This window comes from Anastrepha ludens, chromosome 2, assembly GCF_028408465.1.
Source record: "Anastrepha ludens isolate Willacy chromosome 2, idAnaLude1.1, whole genome shotgun sequence".
Classification (NCBI taxonomy): Eukaryota; Metazoa; Arthropoda; class Insecta; order Diptera; family Tephritidae; genus Anastrepha; species Anastrepha ludens.
The window spans coordinates 17,176,996-17,195,912 of record NC_071498.1 but is presented as its reverse complement, the minus strand read 5'-3'; the positions used below and the strand labels follow the sequence as shown (position 1 = coordinate 17,195,912).

General features: G+C 36.1%; 1 protein-coding gene across 15 annotated transcripts in view; it reads left to right on the top strand.

Annotated features, from left to right (window-relative positions):
- Nucleotides 1–18,917, top strand: part of LOC128863695 (putative uncharacterized protein DDB_G0282133) — a 139,224-nt gene that overhangs the window by 10,725 nt on the left and 109,582 nt on the right. The window contains exon 2 of one of the 15 annotated variants that reach the window (XM_054103064.1): nucleotides 18,447–18,705. The exons of the other annotated variants lie outside the window; for them this stretch is intronic. The gene's annotated coding sequence lies outside the window, so the exon portion shown is untranslated. The remainder of the gene's footprint in view (nucleotides 1–18,446; nucleotides 18,706–18,917) is intronic. 15 annotated transcript variants of the gene reach the window in all.

The window sequence follows — 18,917 nt, the reverse complement described above, 5'->3', positions numbered from 1 at the left end:
ACCTTTGTTTCTCCATAAAAATGTTAATAGAGATGATCTTTAAGCACATGCATATGTATGTAAGTGCACATGCATTTTTAAAATCTTCCGAAGTAAAAAAAGCTGCTTTGATGCGTCAAAGATTTCAACATCGGCATCTACATGCATTTATATGGGTGTTTATATTCAAGTTTGTACATTTTGTGCACATCAAAGCGACGCGGTCACATCGTTGGTGCGTAACAAATGCACCACAAATGGAAAATGCAAACACGCATTTGCACGCACATTGTTATACGTGTACATATATGTATGCATAGAAGTACATATGTATACATACAAATATACGCTAGTACCATAGTAGTCAAACATACACAGATATGCACCAACCCAGTTGGAAACAGACACCTGACGGCATTTATGCCGCGTGCATGATACGGAAACTCATCGCTTTTATGTTACTGGAATGCCCAGGATTTATATCCGGCCAAGGACTGTCACTCCAGCTGTATTCCCCTACATGTATGGGGAATGTTTATACTGCTGCAACAAAAACAAGAACGACAACATCTACTTTTTTGGTAATAATTTTGATAATTTTTCAGGCTTTCTCGACAGGTCAACCCCTCAGCATGATGCATTACGTACTATGTCACGTTGTGAACTCTGTTGCGCTTTTTTCTTTTCTTTTCACTCAGTCTTTTTCTGTTTAACTCAGACTAACTATGACGTCTTCTCTGTATCTCTTGTCGACTTGCCATGCATGATGCTCAATATGGCATGCCATCTAGACTGTCATGCAACCTAATCAATTAAAAAAATTGCATTGAGTTTTTCTTTATTTCATTAATTTTTTCTTTATTGATTAAGAGAAGTAAAATAAAAAAAATCGCATCATTAATAATTATTATTTTATAAATTTTCCTTATTCTTGCTCTTCGTTTTTGGGATAGTTGGTTATGATCGCTGCTCTTTAATGTTTAAATTGGTTGTCGAAATTCACAAAATTATCAATTCTTGCGCCTTCTGATGCTTCTGTAAAAATAAAAAAATAAAACTATTCGTATTACAGTCTAAATCTCATAGACAGAACTTACCAAATAATGAATCATTATCCTCTCGTACGATTTTAATACCTTTTTAATTACTAACCGTTAATTAAGTATTACTTAGTTAATTAAATCAACATCGACATCGAATTTGCAACCATTCTAATTTTGTAACTGTTTCACTGTCACGCAGCTGGGTATAGGACACACACACATTGATGATAAACTCTTAGCTGCAGTACGCAATAAGCACACAAAAGTTGAGAAACTGGCTGCATTTGCATTGCATCTGTTGCAATCGCAAACGGAAACGGTCCGGGAGCAATTCGCAGCCAACATTAACAGAACAATATAAACATTTCTGCTGTTGGTTGGTTTTACAGCTGTTAGTGTGAGTGTTAATGCGTGTGTGGGCAGTTTGGTGTAAAACTCATCTGCGCCTCCTCACTTATCAACTTCTGCAAAAAAAGAACGAGGTGCGGGGCATTGGTAATGCGATAATTGGAATAGATACAGTAATGTACAAAATATTGGGGTCCTTCACGATCCTATAACTTTTAAATCAATATTTAAATAACAAAAGGTAATTTCCTTTCATTTAAATTTTATAACAAAACAAAATTTATGGGGTGGAAACTAACTAGCTTTTTTAATATGCTTTTTTCCCAACATTCATAAAAAATAATAATAAAAATAAAATAGGCCACGCGAGCTTGGAGTTAAATTTAGGTTAAGGTGGACATCTCAAACCTAAAACAGACATTCGTTGTGTTCTGGTTTTTGTTAGCACTTGGTGAGATGATGAGAAGGAGAAGACCAGACCTAAGAGCAACCTTTTGGGAAATCCTCAATCGCCTTTTGCTGGAAGGAAACCAGCGTGCGAGTTGCAATATTAAAAAAGTAAGGGTACCTAGTAAATGTTTTTTATAAATATTAGATCTGCACATTTGTTTTTTGTTGTTCAACATCTCCTTCCAGAATATTGCCCATTAAGCAGGTTTGATTGGGCTGGCCTTGCCATATCTCAGTCGTAGGTTTTGAATTTTTTTGTCCGCTGTCAGTTTTAATAACCTCTGGCAGTAAACAAAAATTTTTTTGATGTACTTAAAACCCGTTAAATAAAAGTTGCAAATGATTGCATTGCTCTTGTGTTTTATTGATTGTAAAAGTACTTTTAAATTGAAAGAGATGAATGAATCCGTAATAAATAAAACGACGTTCGTTTCACTTGCTTTAGCACGTTTTGTGACTAACATTCACTATTATTCACCATATGCCTTTGTTCCACTCATTCATTTTAATATATAGACAACAATGTGGAAAATACTTTTTGTATTCCTTTATTTGAATTCTGTTTTGCATATTCGTAAGGAACGAAAGTTTGCAAGCTTGGTTGCGGCGGTTACTTAAAAATTAAGTTGCATTCTACATTCATCTTCTACTTCTATAGCAAGTTTGCAGTTTTGCTTTGTTATTTCTTTATTGTCGTGACGAAGTGCCCATTGTTCGACGTGGTTGCATTTGAGATATACAGATATACGTATATACATGTGCCTTTAGATATATTTTATATTTTTTTGCTGATAAACGTGCGTTTACATACATATGTGCATATATATATATGAACAAATTGTGTATGTAAACTTAAAGAGAAATTAAAAAAGAAAACAAAAAACACATAATGTTGCGGTGTAAATACAAACATACTTATTTTTATATATACATACACTACCGGTCAAAAGTTTGGGTTCACTTACATTATTTTGGAATTTTACACAATCAAGTCGGCTTATTAGTGTTTTTTTTTTCTTTAACGTGCGTTCTGCTACTAGTTTGAGTTTAGGAGATTGTTATTGTTTACAAAGTGACTGTGGGAGACGCGTAGATCAAGCATGAACGTGTTATGACTTGCTGCATTCTGTCAGTGCGTCTAGTGCCTATTACGCGTAACATCTTATTGCTGCAAAACTCGCTTCAAGAATTATATTTATAATTGTTGGTGTCATCTTTGTTATCAAAAAGGTATGTAAAACAATTTTTTGTAATCCAAAAAATAACTGTTTTACAAAAACTTACATACAAGTCGACGTTATACAAAAATTATCTCCTAATTATTTAAATTTCAATAAAACTACATATTTCTTGATTTATTATTTAAAATGGGTCGGAAAGCAGAGCTTAGTGTAGAAACACGAGAAGTCATTGTAGCACTACATGGAAAAGGCTATTCAACGCGAAAATTTGCTTCGAAATGTAATGTCTCTCAAAATGCTGTCATAAGAACGTTACAAATAAAGGGCGATACTGGGTGCAATCAGAGTCGTCATCGTTCTGGGAGGCCTAAAACTACGTCAAAAGGAGAGGATAAGTTCATATGTGTTGTAAGCAAAAAACAAATCGTTTTCTAACAGCCCCTGAAATTCGCGAACAACTCAATTCCTCGCGCGAGGCTCCAGTATCTGTTTCGACGGTACAGCGACGACGGCCTAAAAGGGTGCGTCGCCGCCAAAAAACCTTTACTTCAAAAGCAAAATAAAGTAAAGAGACTTAATTGGGCTAAAAAACATGAAGAGTGGACAACTGAACAATAGTCTAAAGTCTTGTTCACGGACGAGTCCAAATTTGAAATTTTCAACAAACGACGCCGCCAATGTGTTCGTCGTTTTGTCGGTGAACGCATGATGAACCAATGTGTTGCTCCCACAGTTAAGCATGGTGGAGGGTTAGTGTTAGTCTGGGAATGCTTTGCTGGAGACAAAGTTGGAGACATTGTGCAAATTGAGGGTATCATGGACAAAAAAGTCTACCACACCATACTTCAACGGCACGCTTTTCCGTGTGGGAAAAAACTTGCGGGCAGCGGATTCGTTTTCCAGCACGATAACGATCCTAAGCACACTTCAAAATTTTGCCAGGATTATATTGCATCCAAAGAAAATCAAAAACAACTCAAATATATGGAATGGCCTCCTCAGTCGCCGGATTGTAACCCGATCGAATGCTGTGGGACGAGTTGGACAGAGAAGTAAGAAAATTGCAACCTACTGCAACCTACAAAACAACTTTGGACATTTCTGCAAATTTGCTGGAATCAAATAAGAGCGGAATCTTTGCGTAAATTAATTGATAGGATGCCCAGAATATGCGATGCTGTAATACGAGCAAAAGTTAACATATTTTGTATTAAACACAATTACTTTCTGTAAAATAACAATATTAAAAAATATTTGACGAAGAAAATCATGATTATTTGAAAATTTTTTACAATTTTTCAAGTGAACCCAAACTTTTGACCGGTAGTGTATGTACATTAGGATGGGCCAGAAAAACTTTTTTGTTTTTGATCCTATCCCAAAAATTTGTTCTAGCGCTGAGCAAATGATATACCTATTTTTTATTTAATATTTATCCGTACTGCCAATGCTTTAAAAAATAAATTTCGTACTAAATGTTTACAGATCGCTATTACTTAATCCTCCTCTTTTAATTCGCCTTCACAAATGTTCAAAAAATATTACGCTTTATTGAAAAAAAAAAAATTAACTATTCTTGATGGAGATCTTGAACACCTTAAAAAAACCAAAACATTTCTCCTGTTTTGTTTTATTTTTCATATTAAAAATAGGTGTATCATTTTTTGGGCCATGGAACAAATATCCCTTACATTGCATCCCCTACATGCAACTTTGTTTCTCCTGTTGGGCCGCCCCAATGTGCATATAATAATCAAAGTTAAGGCATTTTAAGACGTACTCGTACTTGCCGGTGCATTTATGCCTTACGTTCCACTTTTTCATGCTTAGTTGTTGCTCCACATACTGGGTGTCCACTCTAGTCAATGCAAACTTTATGAAAGCCGTTGCCGAATTTTTCAGGCAAAATATGCTTGTCGGTCGTATTTACACGCGAAGCTTTTTGTCTCGTTTCTTCTCTTGTTGAAGAGGTTTTTCTCCATTCGTTCATCGTTGCATGCATTTTCAATTGCTGAATATAAACGTATTTATGCATGTACTCGGACGCCAAAATTATATTCATACTAATACAATGACAGTTTTTTACATACATACCTTTGAAAAACTTTCTTTTTGAACATTTTTCAATGTATCGCTTCCTTATGGAATAATGTAGTTTGTGGCTAATGATGTTTCCAACTAAAGTAAAGATATCAAAGAATTTAGATTTATTTTCAGCACAATTTTCGTCCCCTGGGTTGTTAAACAAAGTCAAATATCCTCCTTTTTTTTCTGTGGTACTGTGTAATTTTTTCAAATTTCATATTTTTTGTAATTTGCATTAATTTTTTCCAAAATTTTTGGTAGCGATAAATTCAAACCTAATTTTTTCGTGGAAACATCACATGAACACGAGAACGTGAATTCTTCGCAGATTTCAATAAATTAATAAAAGTCGCGCTAAAAATAGGTTGATTGCAGGACCAGCTGAGACGTCTGCACGATAGTCGGTTCCACGTAACGAACCGAACGTTCGTTATGCTGCTACAACAACAACTGTTATTTGAATAAAGCTTTATTCCTATCCGCTATTTTTAGGAGTTCTAACATGCGATTCAAGGTGCACCATTATTTTCTAAACGCCTCGCCAAGCAATAGGAAACGAAACGGAATTCATTTCTGCCTTGAAAAAAGTTATAATAACCCATGCGGTATAGAAATGGAGGTCCTTTAATTTTTGATTGAACGCCGCAAGTTAGAGGAGAATCGCGCCCTAAACACCATAAAAATAAGGCTCAGTTTGTTGTAGGGCTAAAGCAAAGATGTTGTGTAGATTAAGCGGGTAATTTATTCTAATGCTTTGTGAAGCACTATATTTTTGTTTGCTTTAAATATTTATTTAAATAAATACACATACCGCCCCAGGCAGAACAGGCAGACACCCTGTGGCGGGGTTTTGGTAATTTTTCATGTATTTCTTGTTGGAACGCATTATGTAGCACGTAGGGGAAAGAAATATCACTGCTTTGGATGAAATCCCCACCTTGTAAAACAAAGGAAAATATGGCGTTCGCTGGATGAATGGTTGGGTGGGTGGGTGGTTGCATGCGTACACTTTCGAATTTTCGGCACTGCCTGCTCACACAGCTTTGATGATAGCATGAATAGAGGAGAGCTGGCGAATGGGTGGTACTGCGGCTGGTGTGTTTGATGCTTAACAAGTTTTATTCACCTCTTTTGTGGCGTGGTGCGTTGTTGCTTGATTGCTGGTGGTGGTGGCGTTTGTATTCGTATTGTTTCTGTTGATTGTTGTGGTAGTTGCTTTTCCACTTCATGTTTTCGTGTTCATGGCGTTGGAGTAATGTTAGGATGTTGCGCGCGATTCCGGTGTTGGTGGCCGGTGTTGAAATGTTGGCTACGCGGGTGAATGTGACACTCCCATAACATTTTATTGCCGATAGTGTGATGGTGATGATGTTGCCGAGGTTGTTGGTGGGGACTTTATCGACCTTGTTGTTTGTTGTGTCGTTGCACAAAGGTGCATTGAAAACTCGTTGTGACTCTCTCTCTGTACCCATTCGAGTCTCGATGGCTTTCGATTTCAAAAATGTAGGGTTAGTAATTCAACAATCACTGAAAATTCCAGTTTAAAATTAATGGTGTAAAGAGAGCTGGAAATACGACTATTACTTGAAACTGCTAGATCGAGAAGCAAAGATCTATTAGAAGATTTGTGGGCTGGATGCAAAGTCGAAACAAGTAGTTTTTCTCTATGATGGAACATAATTTTTAAGTAAGAAAACAAAATTATTTTTTGAGAAATTAGCATTAGTTTACTGATGTTTAAAAAATTACAATTTCATTAAGAACAATTTGTGGTGAAAACTTAAAACACAAAGCCAAAACTGACTTATTATTGAAAAAAGCGTAGCCATTAAAAATTGCCAAAAGTGCGGGATTGGGTGAAGTAAGTAATTTAAGTCGGAAAAATCCACTGTAGACTGCGAAGTCATCTGCACATGACGGGATTTGGTTTACCGACTCTTGCCGTTTCTGCGACCAATCGCTGGAAACTCCAATGCACCTTCCCCTGGAATACAGCACTATAGCGCGGCGAAGGTTGAGACGTCTTGGCCAACTGCAGCCAGAGGAAACGCACATACGCTCCATCCAACCCAGCTCTATCCTAAGCTTAATAAGGGAACTGGGCTGTGTTGAGTAGAGAGCACAAAACACCATTTGGTCGAAGTGCAAACCTCATTCATTTATTCATTCAAGTCACCTGAATCTGTTCGGCCTATGTGGCTTTTTAAAAATAATGTTTAAAATAAAGTGAATGTAGCGAAGGCACCAAATTTATCCGAATAAAAAATTAACAAAAATACTTCAACACTTTTTGGTATAAAATTACAACCAATATTAAAATTCACACAGTTGTTCTGTAATACTAAAAAGCTAAGCAAAAAATTATATTTGACGTCGGTACTGTGTGAGTCACTGCTGAATTAATTATCCATTGAAGCCGGTTATATTTTTGGCCAAAAGGGTTTTCGTTCCTTTATAAATGCTAAACAAAGGAGGGGTATTTTACGCACCTAAGGTTCCCCATATGGCGTAGATATATACTACGTTTGGATATATGTACATACATATGTATGTATTGATACAACTGCAGCATATTTTCCAAAGAAAAATGCAATCACACGGGTATGAAAGGATTCGCCAGCATTGCAGTGTGCGCCACGTCGGGTGTTGAACGTAGTAGTAATCCACTCTCGTTGACAGAACGTGAACTGCAATTGAAATGTAAATGCGCCGTTCACGTTTCTGCATGCGCCCGTATAGTAATTTTTCTCCGGGCGTACTCGCAATGCTCATTCATTTACTATTTCGTTTTTCACTTATTTTTTGCTATGTAGAACTAAAAAAGAAGAGTAAGAGGGTAAAGTGTTGGTCTGCATGGTTGTTTGCTGTAGCTGTCGCCCAGTTCGCTCTACGTTACGCCAAGCCATACCACCACGACTCGCCCCGACATTCTTATTGATTTTTCAACATTTTGCATTTCAACAACATAGCTGCGAAATTGCCAAAATGTGGCTTTAGCACAGCAAGGAGAAAGCTTGTGCAACCTCAACTTCGGCTGTGACTAATTGCTAAATCCACGGAAAATAAAAGATATTTTTTCCATTATTCTCCATAATTAAAAGGGTCGATGAAGCGCGCGCATACCATATTGTTTATCCGCAATATGGCAAAACTTCAGCAGCAGTCGTGCTCACAATTTTCGCTTTTGCATCTCATTTGCCCCATTTTGCTATAAACCGCTTTAACTTTCATTATAATTTAAATACTTGCTTTCCTATTTCCCTTTAAATATATATGACGTTTTGTGTTCTATTGCAAATAATTTGTATAAAGGTTTGGGAAATTTGTGTTTGAACTTGATTAAGCAAGTAATGCTACGTGAGCGGTAAAGCGGTTGGAGTTGAAAAGAGATGGGAGAATGCGAGTAAAATTCATTAGTTTCGTGTTTTTGTGTTGTATGCTTTTACACGGAAATAAGTATTTGAGTGCATAACACATTGTATGCACATGTATATATGTATGTATACATATATATGTATTTATGTACAATAGTTGTACTCCTCACAACAGTAGCGTACGTGGGAAATTTTTTTTAAACGGATTCTAATAAAGCAGTGTTTTCTTTATTAAATTTATCGACCCAGTAGACAGCATGTAAAACATAAAATCTATATTTTTTGGCTAGACCCGGATGAACGGTATTTGTAGCAGTGCATACGGAACAAAAATTCAAATTTATAAACACACAAACAAAAACTCTATCAATTTATTGTACCCCTTTAGAGCACACAATGAATCCTGTGTAAAAAAAAATGTATTTAGTTCAATCGCCTCAGATGCTAGTTGCCTTACTACTGTAATGTAATTATTTATAATTATATTTTATAGGAATAAATAAATAAATACTTTTTTTTATTGTTTCACCCGAGAGTGAATAAGCTGCTGGCTCAGGTCTCCGAGATATTTTAAGCTAAAAGTGCGATTTTGGCCAAAATTTGAGGTTATATAGCATAGCTATTTTTTTTTTGTGAAAAAAACCCTACACATCAATTTAATGTACATACAAGTTTTCTTATTTCGAATGCTGTTAAATTGGCTCTGGCTAATTTTTTGTCGAGTTAATGAATTTCGAAAATTTATAAATTTCTGCGTGGCCTTTAGTATATTTTAGACTATCAAAATATTTAAAAATTTAAAAAATTTTAAATGCGATATGACGGCGAAAAAAAGTAATTGGAGCAAACTCAATGGCATTGCAAAGAATTCAAAATGTCGAAAACCTTTGGAACCATTGTACGTTGACACGATGTACAGAATGCACTGTCGTGGCTAACATCACACGGTTAATTGGCTCTCAGCTATTTTGAAGGTATCCGCTGATTCGTTGACGTAACAAGGGGTTATAATGGCGGTTTGCTTACAACAAAACTGAGATTGTATTGTTGATATACGAAAAAACAAATCAAATCAGCACATCAACACTTGGAGGGGTAAAGTTACTGCGTTGCCGTCTGAATAACGGCCGATTAGACGAATGTGTGATTGCGTGTGAAATGAGCAGGCAGAATTCTCCTGCCAAGTACCCGATGGCGTAGCAGCCGAAATTACTCTCACAATTTTCATTCCCACGGCAGCCAGTTCTACGTTACCGGAATGACTCGGGTTTTTCCCGACCAAGGGCTCACAATTTTACTCCGGATGGCCAAACCTGGTAATCGATCATCTTTGGTACTACTATGACAACTTTAAAATATTTTCTCTTCATTTTATCACGGTCCGATAAGTTTTATTTAATATATTTTTTCCGCATATTATTTATTTATTCACAGAATATAAATTAAACTAAAAATTAAAAAAAAAAAAAATGTAACAGAATAAAAAATGTTATTTCGTCATTCTGGAAAAAATGGAATTATTATAAAATCCAGTTAATAACCTCCTAATTTTTTCAAATCGTTATTAGTTGCAAACTAATTTTTACTAAAAAAAATCGTGACTTCAACCACAGTTACATCCATATTACCCACAAGCAGCCTGAGTATACGCCACAGGTTATTTATTCAAGCTAATTAATATTCCAATGGGTTAACTTAAAACTACATACATACCTTATGATCAAAATTATCCATTCATAACAAAATTCATTTCCAAAAAAACCGAACAGAAAGTACATTGCCAATAAAATAACGCATTATTAAATTATTTATCAGCTCAACTTTGTGTGCATCCTGATTATTTAACCAACATCCGGCTTATTTATATACATACATACAAATACAACAACAACCGCAAACAATTAGAAATACAACCATTCAACCGTTCCAATATGCTCCTGACTGTTATTTGCAACAACTACATTGAACTAAGAAAAATGGCAGCAGAGACGATATCCTCTCATCAGTAGTTATTTGCGTTTCTGATTACGTTGTAACACTGATTGTGCCTTCTCCACCAAACCCTCTTCACGTCACAACCATGTATGAACACGCATACATATGTATTGCCCAACACTAAATGCCCCTCACTTCTGGCATAAATGTCAAATACGATGGATCAGATTACTTTGTCGTCCGCATAAAACGTTCCAACGTTCAATATTGAAAAACCTCAATGCGCTATTTGGACATATGTACCTACAGCTTCTGTTGGCTATTTGGTGGTTATGCTGTTGTTGTGGTTGCCGATGGTGGCACGAGTACATTCCGTTGCATTTTGTAGTACGGCGATAATACATTTTATGCTTTACCCTTAATTGGATGCTTTTAATTAAATTTGTAGTTGTGTTGACTTCACGTCACATGCGCACTTCGAAAAATTCTGCAACACAGGAGTAATTAAAAAAAGAAAACTATGCTCCACCATTAGCCAAATTGTAGAAAAACCAAATCAGAAATGCACATATTTGCACGTGTGTACATTGAAAAAGTTTAGACCTTTTGCTACTATTGCACAAACTGTTGTTGCAAGGGCAGCGCACCACCACGAACACACACCGTCAACCAATTACCCATTGCTGCACCGAGCATCCATTAAGCCACCCCCTTAACCAACATTCGACCACTTACTTTTATAGTCTCTCTGCTATTGCCATTCAGTCTACCATCATTATCATTGCCATTGCCAATTTACTTTTATTGGCAATGCGATTAACGTAAACACACCACGCTGTTGGCTGCTTTAAAAATCATTGCGTGGGGAAATATCCAAACCACAATTTAAATATGTAAGCATCGAATGGAGAGAACAGTTCTTAAATTTACTTTACATACCTTCTGCTCAAATATGAACGAGACGTTATCAATAAAACGGTCCGCGGATGACATATGGCAAAAATAATGTTTTTTGTTTTTTGGTAGGACTGTTATAAGCTTACATGGCAAATTTCAGCGCGATATGTCACATAGTTTGTTTTCTGTGCTACTGTAAACAAGTCAAGCTCGAGTGTGTTATTCGAATTTAACGATGGAAATTCAAGTTGAACAAAGAATTTGTTTGAAATTTTGTTATTCCAACAAAATTTCGGCTTCAGACGCCTTAAAAATGTTGCAGACAACCTATGGGGACTCTGCTCTATCGCGTGCGCGTTTTCCCAGTGGTACAAATCGTTCAAAGAGGGCCGTACATCGGTTGAAAACTTGCCTCATGAACGTCGTCCAGCAACATCAGTAAACCACGAAAACATCGGAAAAGTAAAGGAAATTGTGCTTGAAAATCGCATAAATCGCAAAATCGGTTAACGCTGAATATTATTTAGACGTTTTAAAGCGTTTGCGCGAGAACATTCGTCTTAAAAGGAAGGAATTGTGGGACAACAAGTCATGGTTCTTGCATCACGATAATGCACCAGCTCACACATCACGTCTTGTTCGCGATTATTTGAACAGAAATAATGTTAATATCGTTCCGCAAGCACCGTATTCGCCTGATATGGCTCCATGTGACTTTTTCATGGTTCCCAAGCTCAAGTTGCCGCTCCGTGGAAAACATTTTGAGACAATTGAAGTCATAAAAGAGAATTCGAAGAACACACTCGAGCTTGACTTGTTTACAGTACCACAGAAAACAAACTATGTGACATATCACGCTGAAATTTGCCATGTAAGCTTATAACAGTCCTACCAAAAAACAAAAAATTTATTTTTGCCATATGTCATCCGCGGACCGTTTTATTGATAACGTCTCGTTCATATTTGAGCAGAAGGTAAATACTTCTTACCTACATAAACATACACTAACATATATTGCGTGTGAACTCTGAACCATGACTATTTCCTACATACAATTGTTTATGTATAAGTATGCATATGTATGTATTTTATTTCTCACGCAAGCAACTCCTGAATTTTTTATAGCATTTTCCCGTTGGATTTCACAGAAAAGCTCTTGTAAAATACATAAACTATTTTGCATTGACAGCCCACAAATTTTAAAAACTTCACACGAAGGGAAGACCGAGAAACTGATGGATAGACGCAGTAGGAAGCGACCTCACAGCAATGGGGATTCGCAACTACAAAGGAAAAGCAAGCGATAGAACACTTTGGAGGAGTTTTGTGAAGGAAGCTTTGACGCACCCCGCGTTGTAATGCTGTGAATGATGATGACATACATACATAAGTACTGATATGAAGTATATGGTCTGGTCTTCAAACAAAAAATTTTAATAAATTAATACAGAAAGCAGTAATTAAATTAACTTCCTATTTATACATACACTGAAGAGCAAAACTGTAACAAAATGTAATACTTTCTATTTCAACACATTTTTTTTTAGACATGTTTTAACAAATCAAATATTTTTTTTGCATAACTTTATTGGCATGTATGTACTCTCTCTCTCAAACCGGTTTGGTGTCAATGCAACAACAACAACACTAGTAGCAAGCAATAATGCAAATAAAGACAAATGTTACAGTTTTGCACTCAACCCATTTTTTATTTTTTACAATAAATAAAATAAATATTAATAAGATGTCCAATATCCTTTGGATTTTTTCAGCTCGTGGATACGATTGGGCATACTTCGTGTATACCTCAAGACAAAGTCAGTCGGAATAGCATCCCATACATCGCGTGTTCGCTCCCATAGCTCATTACCTCCACTGGGCGGACTTGAATATTCGGCAAGCTTCGATTTTACATGACTCCATAAATTTTCGATTGGGTTCATGTCCGGTGATTGTGGAGGCCACTTCAAGTTACGAAATTTTTGGCGTTGCATCCAATTTCGTATAACATGTGCGGTGTGCTTAGGGTCATTGTCTTGCTGAAAAATTACTTTTTCAGCAGCAAGACCCATACTTTCCACTACACCCGGCAGATTTTGTTGCAATATGGCCAGGTATTCCTCTTTCCGCATTATACCCACACCATTTTTGGAAATGCAGCCCCACACCATAATGGAGCCACCACCATGTTTTACTGTCTGCTTGATGTGATGTGGCTGGACTGCATTTGGGTCTTTAACCCAATACCAGGCCCGACCATCTGACTGAAATCGATTGATTTTGGTTTCATCAGACCAAATAACCTGCAATCGTTTTGAAATTTTATGAAAAAAGGTCTTTTATAATCCATTTATAAAGACGTACCTGATCCCAATCTTCAACTGTCCAGCATTGGTGAGCCGCAACAAAATCCCGCCTCAACCGCACATGTCTTTTTGTCAGCATTGGCTTGGTTTTCTTCTCCGCTGCCTTTAGCCCCAGTTTTGGCAGGCTGCGCCTGGCTGTCCACTGACTGGCATCAATATCCAGCATCTTTAGTGCTTCTTTGGGAGTGACCGCCTTGCTGCTTGTTACCAAATTTGCCAGATGGCGGGCATCGCGGTCGCTTATCTTCCTTGGCCGGCCTCCTTTGTTACTGGGAACAGCGTCTGGTACATTTTTCCGCAGCCTTTGCACAGCCATGTGGCTCACTTCGAATTTTTTAGCTATTTTTCTTATAGACTCGCCCTTCTTCAGCAAATCAATTATTTGGCGTTGTACTTCCCGATTTAACATTTTGTCTTATTCACGGTCACGTTTATAATAATTAAAAATCCACCAAATATATAATTACGAGAAAAATAACGGAAAATTTGAAAATTAAGAGTGAGTGCAAAACTATAACATTTGTCTTTATTTGCATTATTGCTTGCTACTAGTGTTGTTGTTGTTGCATTGACACCAAACCGGAGAGAGAGAGTACATACATGCCAATAAAGTTATGCAAAAAAAATATTTGATTTGTTAAAACATGTCTAAAAAAAAATGTGTTGAAATAGAAAGTATTACATTTTGTTACAGTTTTGCTCTTCAGTGTATATGTAAGCATGTACATACATATATGTATGTATAAGTACATATGTATAACAAATTAAATAAACTGGCGAGAGAAAATACGGTCACATTAGAAATAATACAAATACATATTTTATAAATAGATGTATGCCCACATAGTAACCCTTCAACGACATGCCATTGACCTGTGCCCATTTTTTACGAACGGCTCTCCAACTCCACAATTTTATATCTCCAATAGGGAAATTTTTAGCGCTTGGCTTTATGAGTAGAGGGTTTTTCTTGCCCCTTATAACTGCTATTTTGTCTTTGTCTACCTACAAATAGTACAAATGGCGTATACAAGTATACATATTGCAAACAAACATACATACGGCTTCTGCACACTCTCAATCGTTTCACACTTTACACGCCTTCACAAGCTTCGAAGCACAGCAGCAACCACACCTAGTCCACGCGATTGTTTCCAATATATTCCATTGCTTTTAATCTCAAAAAGTATAAAGTGAGAATTTTTGTATTATTGACTGAATTTACAATGTATGTAAGTATATATGTATGTACGTGTCTGTGGGTATGAGTAACTCCTGATTACATGTGCACACGAACGCAATGCCAGTGTAGTAGACAAGACTGCCAGCTGGGGTAATGGTGTAAGGTAAACTTAAGTGCATGTATACCTACACACACACACAACCTGAAAATACCCTCTAGAAGCTTTTTATAAATTTTTGAAATACCTAATTGTCATTTTGCAATCTCCTAATATCACATTGCCACTCCTAATGAATGCATTCTTACATTTTTTTTGTTTACTTGAAAACAGATCTAATAAAAAATTGTTTAATTTTGCAATACGTCATCTGAGCGTTTGTGCTTTGGCGCTGAAAGTATTTTATTTTTATTGGAAACTTCTGTTGTTGGCCGCTCTATTTTGAACGAAGTTGCTTTCTATTTTTTATTTCCGTTTCCTGTGCTGGAAAAGTTCATCTCAGATACAAGCAAATTTCAATATACCATGATAAAATATTTTTTTGCTCAATTTCTTTAACTTATTCGATAGAGAAACGGCGGCAGCTGGCATTTCAGTTCAAATGCTTCCATGCGTTTTTTTAGATGTGATTCACTCACCGTATACATACATATGTGACCCCATATGATAGCTAGAGGTTGGAAGCCGCATTGTAGAAAAAGAAGCTGAGCATTAAGGAAATGAAATTAGAGTTTGATAATCAGCTCTGAACTCAATCTGAGTATCTTGAAAGTTGAAAATAAAAATTAGAAAAAAATGCATAGCTATAAATTGTTTCAATCAATTAACAGGGGATGAGAAAGTCATGTATATTTCTTAAAAAAAAGGTGGCGGTTTGTAAGGAATTAAAAGAATGTAAGTTTCCCAACCACATGAAAAAAGAAGAAAAAAATATATTGTGTGTAAACTTAAATTTTATTGAAAAGTTACAAGTTTCCATTTCCACCCCTGCACATATACTTATGCATATACAGAACTTTGTTGTTGATTGCGAAATTAGCTGGAGCAGCGTGCCATTTGAGTGCGCCGTAAGTGATAAGACATACATATGTGCAAATGGAGGGTCACACACAGAGCGCCACCATACACGTTTCATCCTAGAAGAATACAATTTACGCCCCTTAAATGCAACAAAGGAAAATATATGTATTGTTCTTCTATTTTTTTAATTTTATTCTTCTTTCACATGAACTTTGAGCATTATTCCCGTTAGGCAGCCCACAAATAATCAAACAAACTATTACCATCACTCGGGACAAACGAGCTTTAACTTTTCCAACATTTTTTTCTGTTGCTTTAGTTGTTGTCACTGTTGTTTTCACTGTTGTTGTTGCTAGTCAGAAGAATGACCTTTGGCGGCCGGTGAACACACTACTGCACTACTCACATATGTATGTGCGTACATATCTGTGTATGGATGCACAACTGTCAACCGCAATATGTTCGTGAAATTGTCAGTGTCAGTTACAGTTTTCAGTTGAAAAATGGTCACAAGGTTGAAAGATGAAATCTGCTGCTACAACAAATTGTAACTGACAGCAAGTTATGTATGTGGATTTTGGCAAAGGGAAAAGTACTCGTATGTGTAGTTCTTAGGTTATAACGTTGGGCATCTGTTATTTTAGATTTGGAAGCCGTAATTTACTAAAACAGAAGTCAGATATGAGTATGCGCATTCATATAGAATAGTACACTATGTACATACAGTGACTCACAGCTTATTTGATGCAGGTAATACTTTTTTAGAAAAAAGAAAATGACTCGATTTTTATTAAATTTAATAAAAAAAAATGTACACGACTTGTAATGAGATATGTATGTACTGTTTACCACTGCAGAAAGAACAACAAAAAAAGCAAAGTTTGCTGAAAAAATATAGAAGCAAATAGTTTTCTCATCAAAATATGCTCACAGCTCAAACGATGCAGTGTATTTTATATTTTCTCTAAGAATGCAATAACGGTGAAATGTAGTTTTTTCTGTTTATCTTAGCGTCTTAAGTCATTCTCAAAAAATTGTTGTAAAGAAAAGTTGAAAAATTAAAATTTTTTAAAATGTGAAAACGGACCTCACTTGAAAAAAGGGAAGACGTTATTCGTCATTATAAAGAGCGCAAAAGCCAACGAAAAATTGCAGAAATTGTTGCTACCAGTTCCTCAACTATCCAGCACATTATAGAAAGGTTTCGCCACGAAAACAGGATAGAAGATAAGGCCAGATCTGGGCCAAATAAAATATTTAATGATGCAGATAAGAGGTGGATTGTTCGCAAAGTTAAAGCAAACCCCGATTTAAGCGCTCCACAATTAACGAACGAAGTCGAAAAATACTTAGGCAAGATCAGTAATCCTGAAACCGTTCGTAGAGTTCTGCGCGAGCAAAATTTTCATGGAAGGACTGCCCGAAATAAGCCGTTGATTAATGCTCGTAATAGAAAACAAAGAATAGAACAAAGACCTTTCGTTCTGGAAGCCCGTTGTTTTTGCGGATGAAAGCAAATTTAACCTTTTCAGGTTTAATGGGAAGTCCTGCGTAATTTGCGCTCTACAGTTAAACACAGCGAGGGCAATGTGATGGTATGGGGTTGCATGCCCTCTTCAGGCATCGGAAATTTAACATTTATGGAAGGAAGAATGAACAAAGAGATGTATCTGGATCTGCTAAAAGATAATTTAGTACAAAGTGCGGATAAAATGGGCATTAGGGATTCGTTTAGGTTCTACCAAGACAACGATCACAAGCATACGTCTGGTATTGTAAAAACTTCGCTTATCTGGAACTGCCCACATGTAGTACAGACACCTGCACGGAGTCCAGAGCTGAACGTTCTTGAGAATTTGTGGTCAGTGCTGGAAAATTAAATAAGAAACCACAATATTTATAATGCTTCTGATCTGAAACGGAAAACTTGTAGAATCTATGAATTCCCGATTAAAAGCTGTTCTGAATCATGAAATCGAAATATTAGTATGTTTATGTTTTTTGAATACTTTTAATTCAGTGCATCATTTAAGCTGTGACCTCGAAAGTGTAACTGAATTATTTTAATTTGCCATATCTTTCTTATGAAGAAACATTTTTTGTCATTTTTTGTTATTAAATAAAACATGTTATTTAACAATAAAAAAATATACGATTTTTTTCTGTAATGGAAATACCATAAAATATATTTTATATTTTAATAAGTTTTTTTTGGCTGCATCAAATAAGCTGGGAGTCACTGTATATCTGTTTTTTAGTAAACTAAATTTTCTTAAATAATAAACAGGTGGCAACATCTAACTAAAATTAGTGTTACTCGTAAACCATCTACGACCACCCAACAGTGTAAAAAATGTTAAAATCGGGCCAGTAGTTGCTAAGTGACGCCATTTTGAAGACATTTTTTTATTTTTTTTAATTTTATTTCCTACTACAATTACATTGATCGAAATACTTAATTAAATTTTTGTATTATTTTTCAGGTATGTATGCATATCCGGATGACGAAATAATGAAGTGGCAAGTAAAAAATAATAACTTATCAATTTTAATATTAACCACTCCGTGTCCGATTTATATTGGGAAGATCTAACAAATTATGTTGTATGGGATAAGCGAATTCATAATGGTTTTGTACGGCGTAAGAGCACTGAATTTACCGATCCGTACACCATAAAACTGCTCTATACCTCTTTTGTTCGCTCGCATCCGGAGTATGCCGGAATAATCTGACGCCCTTTCCACCAGTTCAATATGGACAGAATTGAGCGCGGTATCTCGGATACTATGCCTTCGTTTATTGCACGTTTGGCGCTGCTCAATTTGAAGTCACTCGAGAAGAGAAGGTTAATATTATCTTCAATTTGTATTTTTTGTATTATACAAAGAGTTTATGACTGTCAGTCACTTTTGGAAAGAATAAATTTTAATGTTCCGCAAGGTCTCTTCGTGCCTCGTTACCTTTCTATGCAGTTAATGCTAGAACGAATGATGCACCCATGCACCTAATGGAAGGGCTATTTGCGAATTTAACCAAATTTCAACATCTATCGATGTT